Genomic DNA, 11,494 nt, shown 5'->3' on the forward strand with positions numbered 1-11,494 from the left:
ACGGTTAAAACGGTGGCGTTCTGAATTGTCTGTGAATTTCTGTTCATTCCCCCTGGGGCACCTGGCATTGGCCACTGTCGGAAGACAGGATACTGGGCTAGATGAACCATTGGTCTGACCCTGTATGGCCGTTCTTACGTGTTTTACACACCCACTTTGCACTGATGTAAATGGAGGGACAAGGTGCAAGGGGTGGGGGGGGCAGTGGCGTTAGACTGACGTAAGTGAGCTCAGAATCAGGCCCTATCACAGTCCTGCTTTAAGAATCTCTTTCAGCTGATCTCCAGGTCTGACTCGTCACAAGCAGTGGCTGGGGATGGCTGCAGTAAAGCAGCACCTCAAGTCAAAGGGGCTTTGCTGCCACTGAGTGGGGCATGATGAGTCGTGCCTCGGTAGCCGTCTTTTAAAGTGCCTGAGTTGCTGTCCCGTCCCCTCCTGGGGAACCCGAGCGCGCTGGACTAAAGTGAGCTCGGGTGTGTCTGCCCATGCTGCAGTCACACCCCGTGATTGTGGTGCAGACGCACCCCGAGAGGGGTTAGTGAAACTCTCATTCCCATCCTCCCTGAATTGTCCTGCCCAACCCTAACCAAGGCCTTGCCAGACGAGTGCCATCGCTGTAGTGCTGCAGCCTGCATGCCGCTTTGCGGGGATGGTGCTTGGAGGTGCTCATCCTTGGTGCCTGGCGGAAGCCATTGGAAGTATGGTGCATGACGACCCAAGGCGCAGCTTGTGTTCCTCTGCCCCCCATGGCACTGGGCAGGCTGGAGCTCCACCATATACAGCTGCCAGAGCCTGAGATCCATCCGCTGCTCCTCAGCTGCCAGCGTGGCCATCACAGAGAGGCTGCCATAACCGGTCCCCCACAGCTCCATGGGGGATGTGCGAGCAATGGCTGGGTCCCAGGGGAGGAAGGGGTCGGTAGCAATCACTTCGCATGGATGAAAAGGGCTGAGGGCCAAATCCTGCCCTTGGACGCAAGTGTGTATGGTTCCTGTGGGAGTTTGGCCCAGATCCTCAAAGGCATTTAGGCACCCGACTTCCATGGAAATCTGGGAGTTAGGAGCCCCAGTACCTTTGAGGATCTGGGCCTTTGTGTGTCTGGTCAACAACCTGGAAGCTTCTGGAGCTGGGTCTATGTCCAGGGCCTCACTCACACCTGTAGCTGGGGAGATGTTTGCTGCCAGGGAGCGTGCTCGGGGAAAGCAAAGGAAGGGGGGTGTCAGAGTGCTGCTGTTCCTAGAGCTACTACCTGGAGCTGTCCAGACCAACATTTCCCTGACATGAGATCCCTGACCGGGCTGCTCAGTGGCTCCTGTGTCCTGTCACTAAAGCTGATAACCCGGCTCCAAATGCCGGGCATTAGTGAATCGTGCAGTCAAGGCAAATTACAATTCAGCCTCTGTGATCCCGCAGCTAAAAGGCATCCCAGGGAGGTGGCCTCGGTGGCCTTAGCTCCAGCGATCTCAGGATACTGGCCACGTTTTATTTTTGTGCCTTAGCCTGCGAATGTGAATCTCTGCTTCTGGACATGCCGAAAACTAAGCAAGCTCCGGCTGGAGCGTCGGCAGGGGCTGTGGGGCCACGTCCATGGCTGGTGGAAGTCAGTGGAGTGACACCAATTCATGCCAGCTAAAGATCAGGCCCACGCGTTCCTGAACACGCACTGTCGCTGATGGCTTTCACAGGCAAGACAAGAAGAGGAATTTCCCAGTGGTGGAGGAGCTGGTAAGGTGAAAAGAGGCTCTCCCAAGGGGTGTGCCCCCATGCGGTACGGGCCAGCTTTTCAGAGGAACCCAGCCCCCAGGGTTTCAGTTCATGCGGTTGTGGGGGCAATTCTCCATTGTTCTCAGTGGGTGCTGAGAAGTTGAGTAAATCTGGCTGTTGCATTTCAGGTGTGTCTACCCTGCATTCAAAGTGTGAACATACCCACTCTAGCTGGGCTAGCACAGGCTTTAGGACAGGCTCTATGAGCCCTCCCAGGACCCTAGGCATGTACTCTGACAGCCAGCCCATGCTGCCGTGGCTTCACTACTACTGGTCCCTGAGCAAGCTAGATCAAAGCTCGCTCGGGTATGTCTACACGTGCTGCAATTACACCTCCGACTCCCGTGTAGACATCCCCTTAGGTGCCTACGGGTTTGTCTTGACCAGGAAAATCCTGTTTAGGTTAGGGCTGGCCAGCAGGTGTGTTAGCTAAATGGGACATAACCTTGATGCCTTAGCATCATAGGGTTAGAAGGGACCACAAGGGTCATCTAGACTAACCCCATGCCAAGATGCAGGATTCCCCTCTTCTAGGTAAACCAGAAATAGAACCCAAGCGCTCTTGAAAATCCGGCCTATGAAGCTCGTCCACTGAAAGGGGAAAGGCAGCAGTTCCTCTGACTTGATTTTAGCTAGATGCAAATTCCAGGGGGCTAGTCTATGAGCAGCCACCTCCCCTAACCGGCACGTGCTACAGCATCCCACCAATGCAGAGCTTCCGCGGTTGCTGAGATTTCTCTTCTAATGGTTGGCCCTTTATTTCTAAATCTTGTTTAGTCTATCTGCTGCCTGGACCCAGATCAGTTCATGTACCTTTACAGTGAGATGTGAGAGTTACTTCATCTTGTGGGTTTCTCCTCCTTTAAAAAAGTTGAAAACTATGATCAGAAGATCCTAACAAGACTTCATGAAATATTGATCCATCACCTCAATGTTTTAATTTAACTCCTGAGAGACCATTTATTTCTTCGTAAGGCTCTCAGTGGTTTGAGCATTGGCTCGCTAAACCCAGAGTTGTGAGCTCAATCCTTGAGGGGGCCATTTAGGGAACTGGGGTAAAAATCTATCTGGGGATTAGCCCTGCTTTGAGCAGGGGGTGGGATTAGATACCTCCTGAAGTCCCTTCCAACCCTGACATTCTATTCTATTCTAAAGCAAGAGAGGTGTCTTTATGCTCGAGCTCTGCTCCTGGTTGTGGGTTTGATGAGTCTCGGGGTGAGGTTCTCTGGCCTGGCTGTGCAGGGTATCGGACTAGGGGGTCGTAATGGTCCCTTCTGGCCCGAATGTCTACAAATTAAGCAAATCTTAAGAGAGTCACCTCATCTTATCCTCTAGGGAAAGTGGATGCCAGAGGTAACAGGATAGGGGCTCGATCCTGGGAAGTGATGAACTCTTGGGTGCTTAGCACCTTGTGGGATCAGGCCCGGTGTTTGTACTTTCTGGGTCTGAAAACGACCCCATTATATACTGTGGGGGTGAGAGCCTTGGGGTCTGGGTTGCTTGCATCCCACATCTGCCACTGACTCCCTATGTGATCTGTGGGCAAATCAGTGAACCTGTCTTGCTTCAGCCTCTCCAACTGTAAAAGGGGTTAGCTATGGGGTGGGGCAAGGATAATTGACTGTGAAGGGCCAGGAGCCAGGCACAGGGATGAAATGAGCCAGCATGCCCCTACCTTAGCCAAAGCAAGGGGGATCCTCCCATATTTAGGGGCCGTGATAAGAGGTCTGGATCACGTGTTGTTCTGACCTCTGCCCTGCTCCAGCCCATTGACTTCAGCCTGACCTTCGGCCTGGTGTCCGTGCATGGCCCTCACTCAGTGGAGCTGGCTGGGAGAGGGATGGGGAAGGTCCCTGGGGTGGGCCGGATAGCATGTGATTTGGGAAGGCCAAACAGGAACAATGCCAAGAAACAATGGAAAGGCCGCATCACTAGCTAGCCCCAGAGTGCGGCTGGGGAAGAGCTAAACCAGAGCAGAAACAGGAGGAGAGGAGCAGCTTTGGCATCTTCTCTGATCATCAGTTGCCTGCCATTTTCCAGTCTGAACATTGGAGGAGTCCTTGCTTTGTAGTAGTGGCCCTTGTCCTAAGACTGCCTAATATCTACCATTCTACACATTTTTCCAGCCACTGTTGGAAGAGCTTTAGCACCGTGGTGATTGGCAGCAGGACTCTGAAATTCGCTAGGAGGTGATGTGTGGTGTCAGGGAGGCGCTGCTGTTGGCTCTGTAATGATCCGTTTGGATTCGGCTGAGTTACAAGCTGTCCAAACCCACCAGTCGCTGTACGCATTATGCTCAGCACCGCTTGCTGCTAAAATTGCCCGACAGGCCGTCTGCACTGAGCATGCTCAGTGCTACCCTCCCTGCGGCATTCGGAAATGGCTGCGCAGGAAAATCCCTGGACGGGACACAGCCCAAAAGGGTGAAATTCTCTGGCCCGTGTTAGATGATCAAAATGGTGCCTTCTGGACCTGACATCTATTGATCCTCCTGGTCCTGCACCCTCCTCAAAACACCTTTTGGCCTATGGGAGGGAGCCTGAAGACGATGACGTCAGGTCTCCCCTGTTTAATCTCTCCTCACCTCTCCCTTCACTCCAATTTTCTGAGTCTCTGCCAGTGTCACAAACCCTTTTTGCATCCTAGTTCTTCCAGGGCTGAAGATACGCTGATGCCTCAGCTACCGATGGTGGAAAGTGACAAGGATGGCTGGGGGTGGGGGTGCATTTGGGGCCTATGACTGAGAGCCATGCACAGTGAGTATATATTAATCCCCGGCAGCTGTCTAGTTTATTTCAGCGGAGGCTCTGCAAAGGCAGCTCACTTGTCATCCCCCTGTCTTTAAAGTTGGGGAAACTGATGCACAGGAAGGAGACGTGAGGAGCCCCGTGCTCACAGCAAGTCCCAGGTTCCCTGCTCGAGCCACTACCTCCCAGTGCTGGGAATGGAACCCAGGAGTCCTGTCTGCTAGTTTCCCTGTCTCCCTCGCTCTCCTCTCTTTGTCCCCCGCTCCCTTGTTTATTTTTACTCCTTCCCGGACTCTAATCCCCTGTCAGGGTTAATTCTCATTCTGCCCTCGCAGCGAGAGAAGCTCATTCTAAGAGCGAAGGACTCAAGGGGGGTGGAGATTGCGAATCCTTCAAGAGGCTTACCCGGCACAGGTGCAGGAGTCTCAGCTGGAGACGCATGGTTAGAAGGGGTTGGTTTTCTGCTCCTGAGAAATGGAAATGAATTTACGTGGAGGCAAGGGAAGAGGTGTGAGTCATAGATTGTAAGGCCAAAGGAGAGGCAGTGTGGCCTAAGGGCTAGTGCACTGGCTTGAGGTTTTGAGCCTATACCTGGCTCTGCCAATGGCATGTGGGGTCACCTTGGGCAAGTCACTTATCCGCTCTGTGCCTCGGTTTCCCCATCTGTAAAATGGGAATAATGACACTCCTCTGTGAAGAGCTTTGAGATCTATGGGTGAAAAGTGCTGGGTATTTCTAGTCTGACCGTCTACATGTCACCCCGTTAGCCCTGCCTTGAGCCCAATAACTTGTGTTTGGCCAAAGCGTCTCTCCCGGTTGGGGACTTGAAGAGAGCAAGACATGGAGAATCTTGGGAGTTTGTTCCTCACGGTGACAAACATGGGCCTGATTTCTAATCTGAATGCGTCTGACTTCAGGATCCAGCCATCAGTCCTTGCTCTGCCTCTCTGCTAGATTCACCAGCCGTTTGGGGCCCGGGATTTTCTCCTAGACCCTAACACTGTTGCTCCAAAGCAGCAGTGGGAGTGATTGGTTAGAAGGTCTCGGAGCCTGTTTTTCTTTTCCTGGCTGCAGAAATCCAGGTAATGAGCTGCCCCTCCTTGGATAGCCCTGGGGTGTAACCCTAACCCATTTTTCGGAGCCTGGCTAGATACCATCTACAAAGGACAAAAGCGTGTTTCAATCAGTGTGGTTGAAGGGGGATGGCTAACCAGGCGCTGATGGATGTGAGGGAGGAATGATTTTAGGGTGTGCGGAGGGCGTATAATTAGAGATGATGGGATGAAAGGAAAAGCTAGGTGAGATAGCAGGAAAAACTTCCTCCTGGTGCAGACTGGGAGGGGGTGGAGTCAGCCCAGAGGACGTAGGGGGAGCCTCAGGACTTGAGTCTTTTGAATCGAACTAGACTAAAAAATGCCCAGGGTGATACACTGCAGGGAATGATCCTGCACTGGCCTTGGGAGCTGGACTGCAAAATAGTGTCACCTAGTGGATAAAGCCCTGACCTGGGACTGAGGAAAGTGGGTTTTATTCCTGGCTCTGCCACTGGCCTCCTGGGTAACTGTGGGCAAATAATTTCCCCGCTCTGCCTCCGTTTCTCCATCCAATACTGACTTCCTTGGTAAAATGCTTTGAGATCTATGGCTTAAAAGCGCTATATATGTTAGGCATTATTATTATTGTGCTCATTCTTAGCCCAGAAAGTGCCTTGAGATAGATTGGGCTCAACGTGATCTCCAGGCCAATTCCTCACTCCTTTGCGGCAGGTCCAGCCAGCCCCTGTGGGGATGGGATCAGAGCTGGGGGGCGGGGGAAGTCACCTTTCCCTTGAGCTCCAGCTGGAAGGGATCTCCTGCCATCTGTGATGCCGGGAGCTTGGCAGAGGGATTAGGACTGGGTCATCTGACACAGGCTGGGTGTCTCGTCTTTGTGGCAGAGCCCAGGGCCAGCTTTCCAAGGGGTCAGCACCCACCTTTGGGGCTAGGTTTTTGAGTGAGCTGGTGGCTCCCACGGGCATCACTTAGGGCCTCCTCTTGGAAAAGCCTGGCCCAGATAAATAGCTTAGGCCAGAGAAGCCCAATAACCACAACTAATGGCACTTAGACGTGTCAGCTCTTCCTTCGGAGCCCAACGGCTGAGGGGGCCCTGCAGCCTCGGCTGGGTGTGTTAGGGTGCTTTGGTTACCGCAGGGCGGGCAGTTGTGTGGCTCATGTACAGGATGGGGGCATTGGCAGGGTTTCAAGGGCACCAGCTCACGAGGACCATGGGAAATAACGTTTCTACAACTGGAGCTGGGTCACTGAGGGGTGCACGTGTCAGCTGGGCCTGCGGGAAAACCCCCTCTGATTGGCTGCCTTCCCAATGCCCCACCCCCTGGGGTAGAGCAGCCAATCAGAGGCAGGCGGTATAATCGCAAGCCCCCACCGTTCTCACAGGAGAGGAGGGAGCTAAAGAGCCCATCAGCGCAGGGTGAGTCAGCTCCCCGCTCCCTTCCTGGGAGCAATGGGGACTGGGTGGCTCCTCTCCCTGCAGCACCCACCTGGGAAGGGCTGGGGGGGGCGAGGAATCCCAGCAGGTGCAGGGGGCGCAGAACTGATGGGGGGCAGGCAGATGCAATGTCACTTCCCTTGCCGTAGACAAAGATTCCTCTTCCCCCCCCCCCCCCCTTTTTTGGACCCCTTTAAGCCCCGGGCATCAGGACTCCTGGGTTCTGTTCCTGGCTCTGCTATTGACTCATGGGGTTACCTCACGTAAGTCACATCCCCCGGGCTTGGGTGGCCCCGTGTCGAATGGGGCTATCGGTATGACCCAGCCCTGGGGCTGATTCGTTCCTGTTGGTGCAACGCTCTGAGAGCCGTGGAAGGACGGTGCTGGAGAAGGGCCAAGGGCCGTCGTCATTCCCCGAACCCCGTCAGCACAGGTGGCGTTTTACAGCTTCGGGCTCCTTCCCTCTTGTGGGACGGGGCTGTGTCCTTGTTCCGGGGCAGGCGAGGGATCCCAGCCTGCAGAGAGACTAGACTCAGAAGCCCCCCTCCGGCCTGCTGTGTCGTACTCACCACCTGCTCACACCCTTTGCCGGTGCAAGGTTCTCCTCCGCTGAGGGCTCTGCCTTCTGCTCTCCTGGCAGCCAACCACTGGGCCTGACCAGGAACGTGTCTGGGGGATGCCAGCTGGGGTGTCAGCAAGGGCTGTGCCACGGGGGAACAATACGTGAGGGGAAGATGGGACCTACCTATCCCCTCTCTCCACCGACCCTGCTTGGTACAGTTTGCAGCAGTAAGGGGGTGCAAGCCCTTGTAGCACCGTGGCTGGAGAAGGGGCAGAACCTGCTCTGACTAGCATGGCCCTACCCTCCACTCTAAGTCTCGGCTCTGCCAGGAGGGGGCGTACTCTGCCAGCCAAGTAAGGGGGAACCAGAGGCCGGTTCTCAGCCTGTCTTCACCCCCCAGCCTCTGATAGGAATTCCCAGCCTCCCATCTGGCTTGGGTGGGGGTGGGGGAGAGCTCGCTGAGGTGCCTCTGCCGTGCTCCAAAGTTGGCCTCTCTGCCCTGGGGGGAAGTGAAGGAATGTGACGGAACCGGCTCGCTCCACGGGCACGATCCTGTACGGTGCTGCTCACAGCAGGGAGCAAAAGGTGCTCAGGCCCTTAAGACTGTGGCCACGCTGAGTAACACCACCCGTCCCCCACCACTGCCATGCACCCCCTCTAGGGTGGAGCGTGCCTGCCAGGAGGCAGCCGGTGGACAACACACTGCAAAATCTGAGCCTTGGACCAACTGCTACCCTGGTGCAAAGCATCATGGGATCTTTAATAACCACACAGATCAGGGAGCGTCTGTTTCGTAAAGTCCCAGCCAGCCCAATGCAACTCACCTTCCCAAGGGGACGTTGTGAGACTCCATTAACAAATGTTTACCAAGCACTTTGGCTGAGAGACTCCATGGAAAGGTGACACCTTGTTTGTATTGATCCAAGGCTCCTCTGCTGTTTGCGGAGGGTGTTTCCCCAGGCCAGGAGATCCCAACCTATTGTCAAAGTCTGGCTGGCTCCATGCTCCATCTAGGCGAGCCGGTTTCCAGACTGGGTTGCCAGGCCAGTTAATCCCCCCTGGGTCAGCTGGGGCTATGGGTCCCGTCTGATGTGACACATCTGCCTCGCTTAGACTGGCTGTCTAGTGCCAGGCGTCGCCCTTATTGTCACAACCTTAATGGGGAAGAGGAGCTCTTCGGCCCAGTCTGCGCGGTCATTTGACCCCAACTGGTCATGGGGCTGGCTCCAGGCGTGATTTGTGGCCCCCCACAGCTAGTAACGGGGGCAGCTGGCAGGGGGGCAGCCGGGGGAGGGAGGGGTCCTGTGAGCAGACTGACGTGCATTTTATACCCAGACTGAATTAGTCACCCGAGGTAAATCAGACTCAGGCTTATAAACGAGGTTGAGGCTCTGAGTGAATAGAGAGGGGGTATAGACACGTCACTGAGCTGGGTCCAGCAGGTGTGTGGGGTTTGCAAGCCTGGGCCAGCCCTAGAGAAGAAGGACAGTAACCAGTTCTGCAGGCCTGTAGCTCTCCTTTCATCTGGGAGCATCAAAGCCCTTTGCAAGCACTCAGCAGCATCTGGGAGGCTGGTTAATTTCCAGGTGGATGCCACCCCGGAGGGAGGTTGTTCCCTGGGGCTTCCACAAGGGAGGGCTATGCTGGGAAAAGGGGGTTGGGGCACTGCCCCACCTCCTGACATGACACCCTACCTGACAGCTCTCTCAGCAGGCCAGCAGTGGGAGGTGGGTTGAATCAGGTCAGGATTAAGGCTGAGGAGCAGTCAGATTGGGGCCAGTGGGAGTAGTGGGTGAAGAGCCAGGAGGACAGAAGATGGCCTGGTGGGCTGGCCCAGCAGGATGGGTGTGGACTAGAGGTGGGTGAAATTTCTTTGATGAAAAACAGGGTTTCGGGAACAAAAAACATTAAAAAAAAAATAGAGCAGCCACCATCCCATTCAATGGGAGATTATAAGAAATACACCTTCATGCTTCAGAGCCTTAGTTGGTCGCAGTGGTCAGGAAGTAATGTCCCCCATGGGCAGATTATTCCATATATGTCCACTGAGGAGTTTCTTGCACCTCACGCTGAAGCAGCTGGTACTGGCCACTTGCCTGTGTGTGCTGCTAGAACTTGTGTGGCTATATCCCCTGGCAATAGCCTGAGCTGCTCTATGACTCTTTCCTAGTGAACTGAGGGAGAACTTGGTCTTTTGGGCACACGGGGAATTGTGGGAAGGTGCTTGGAGGACTATCACACTCAGGTGGTTTACCCTGCATCCTCACTGCACAATGGGGTGGGGTTACCAGCTCTAGTGAAAGCAGCACCCTCACGTTAGCCTATCCCCTCCACTGGGCCAGCCAGGGCCGGCTCCATGCACCAGCTTAACAAGCAGGTGCTTGGGGCGGCCAAGGGAGAGGGGCGGCACCTGCGGCAATTCGGGGGCGGCAGGTCCCTCACTCCCTCTAGGAGCGAAGGACCTGCCGCTGAACTGCCGCCGCCGATCGCGGGTTTTGTTTTTTTTTCCAATTGCCGCCACCGATCGCGATCGCGGCTTTTTTGTTGTTGTTGTTGCTTGGGCCGGCAGAAATGCTGGAGCCGGCCCTGGGGCCAGCTAGCCTGGGTTGAAAGCACCACTCCACTTGGGTCAGAGGGATTCGTGTATGGACAGGAGCCATACTGCTCTGTTACTTTTACAAATGAGGCTTCCTCTTTGGGAGCTTTATGTTATTCCCGGCTCTGAAAACAGCCGTCCAGGTGCAGAGCTGAGAGTACCCAACATCCGTGGTAAAATAATGGGACCTTTGCCATCCGCTGCTGCTGTGCCATCCATGTGGCGCCCGCGTGGATCATGCTAAGACCACTGGAGCTGTGCCACAGCAGAGCCTCTTTGGAGCATGCCAATTAAAACGCCAAAATAGGTTGACACGTTTAGTACAAGTGGATCACTCCTGCGTGAGAGGCGAAGGCTGGGCAGGGAGATCAGGCCTAGGAGGTGGGAGATCAGGGGTCAAACTGCTGCTCGGTCGCGGATTCTTTGCACAGCCCTTGGACACGTCACGTTGTGTCCCTGCGTCTCAGCTCCCCCCATCGGTTCAACAGGGATTGTTGCCCTGCCTGGCGTATGTTAAAGACTGTGAGGTGCTCCAATATTAGGGTAACGCGGGGGCCAGTTAAGCACCAGAGGTAGAACCTGTTATTGATCAGGCATGTTATGAGATGGGATACTGGACCGGGAGAGCTGTTATTGGTGTTAAGGTAGCGCTTAGAGGCCCGATTGTGCAGGGTGCTGTACATCCAGGTAATAAGAGACAGTACCTGTCCCGAAGAGCTCACCCCCGAAATAGACACGACATACAGGGGGGAGGCAGAGAAGTGACTGGTCCAAGATGGCACAGCAGAACCAGGAAGAGAACCCAGACTCCTGTCTACACTGCCACCTGGATTCTAGCTCTGGCTCCGACACTCACCCAGGTGCCTCAGTTTCCCATTCTGTAAAGCGCTTTGAGATCCACCGATGAAAAACTCAGGGAAGTTGCTCAGGGTTGTCGTTTTATCCCTGGTTCAGCAGGGACCCGTGGCTGGATCATGCCAGCCATGGCACAGGGGATACAGCTGGAGTGCTCGGAATGGGCCAGGTCACCTCACCTGAACCCTCCCGGCTCACCTCGTGGGTGGAGTGGCCTCTTCTTGCTAATCCGAGGAGTTTTTAATGCCGCTTGACGGAAACTCCAGCCTCTGTCACCCATGTTCCTGTGCAAGAAACCCCAAGCTCGTGCGCACCCTGCAAATAAGGAAGTGGGGAGCGTGCCACTACAGATAGCACATGAAGTGTGACGACCTCGGCGCCCCATTTTGCACAGCTTCCCGAGTCACTGGGCGGGGGGATCCAAGCACGAAGCAGGCACAGGGAGTTCGCTGCCGCAAATGAAGCAAGCTCGGGCTTGCAAAG

Source organism: Trachemys scripta, chromosome 22 (assembly GCF_013100865.1).
Source record: "Trachemys scripta elegans isolate TJP31775 chromosome 22, CAS_Tse_1.0, whole genome shotgun sequence".
Lineage (NCBI taxonomy): Eukaryota > Metazoa > Chordata > Testudines > Emydidae > Trachemys > Trachemys scripta.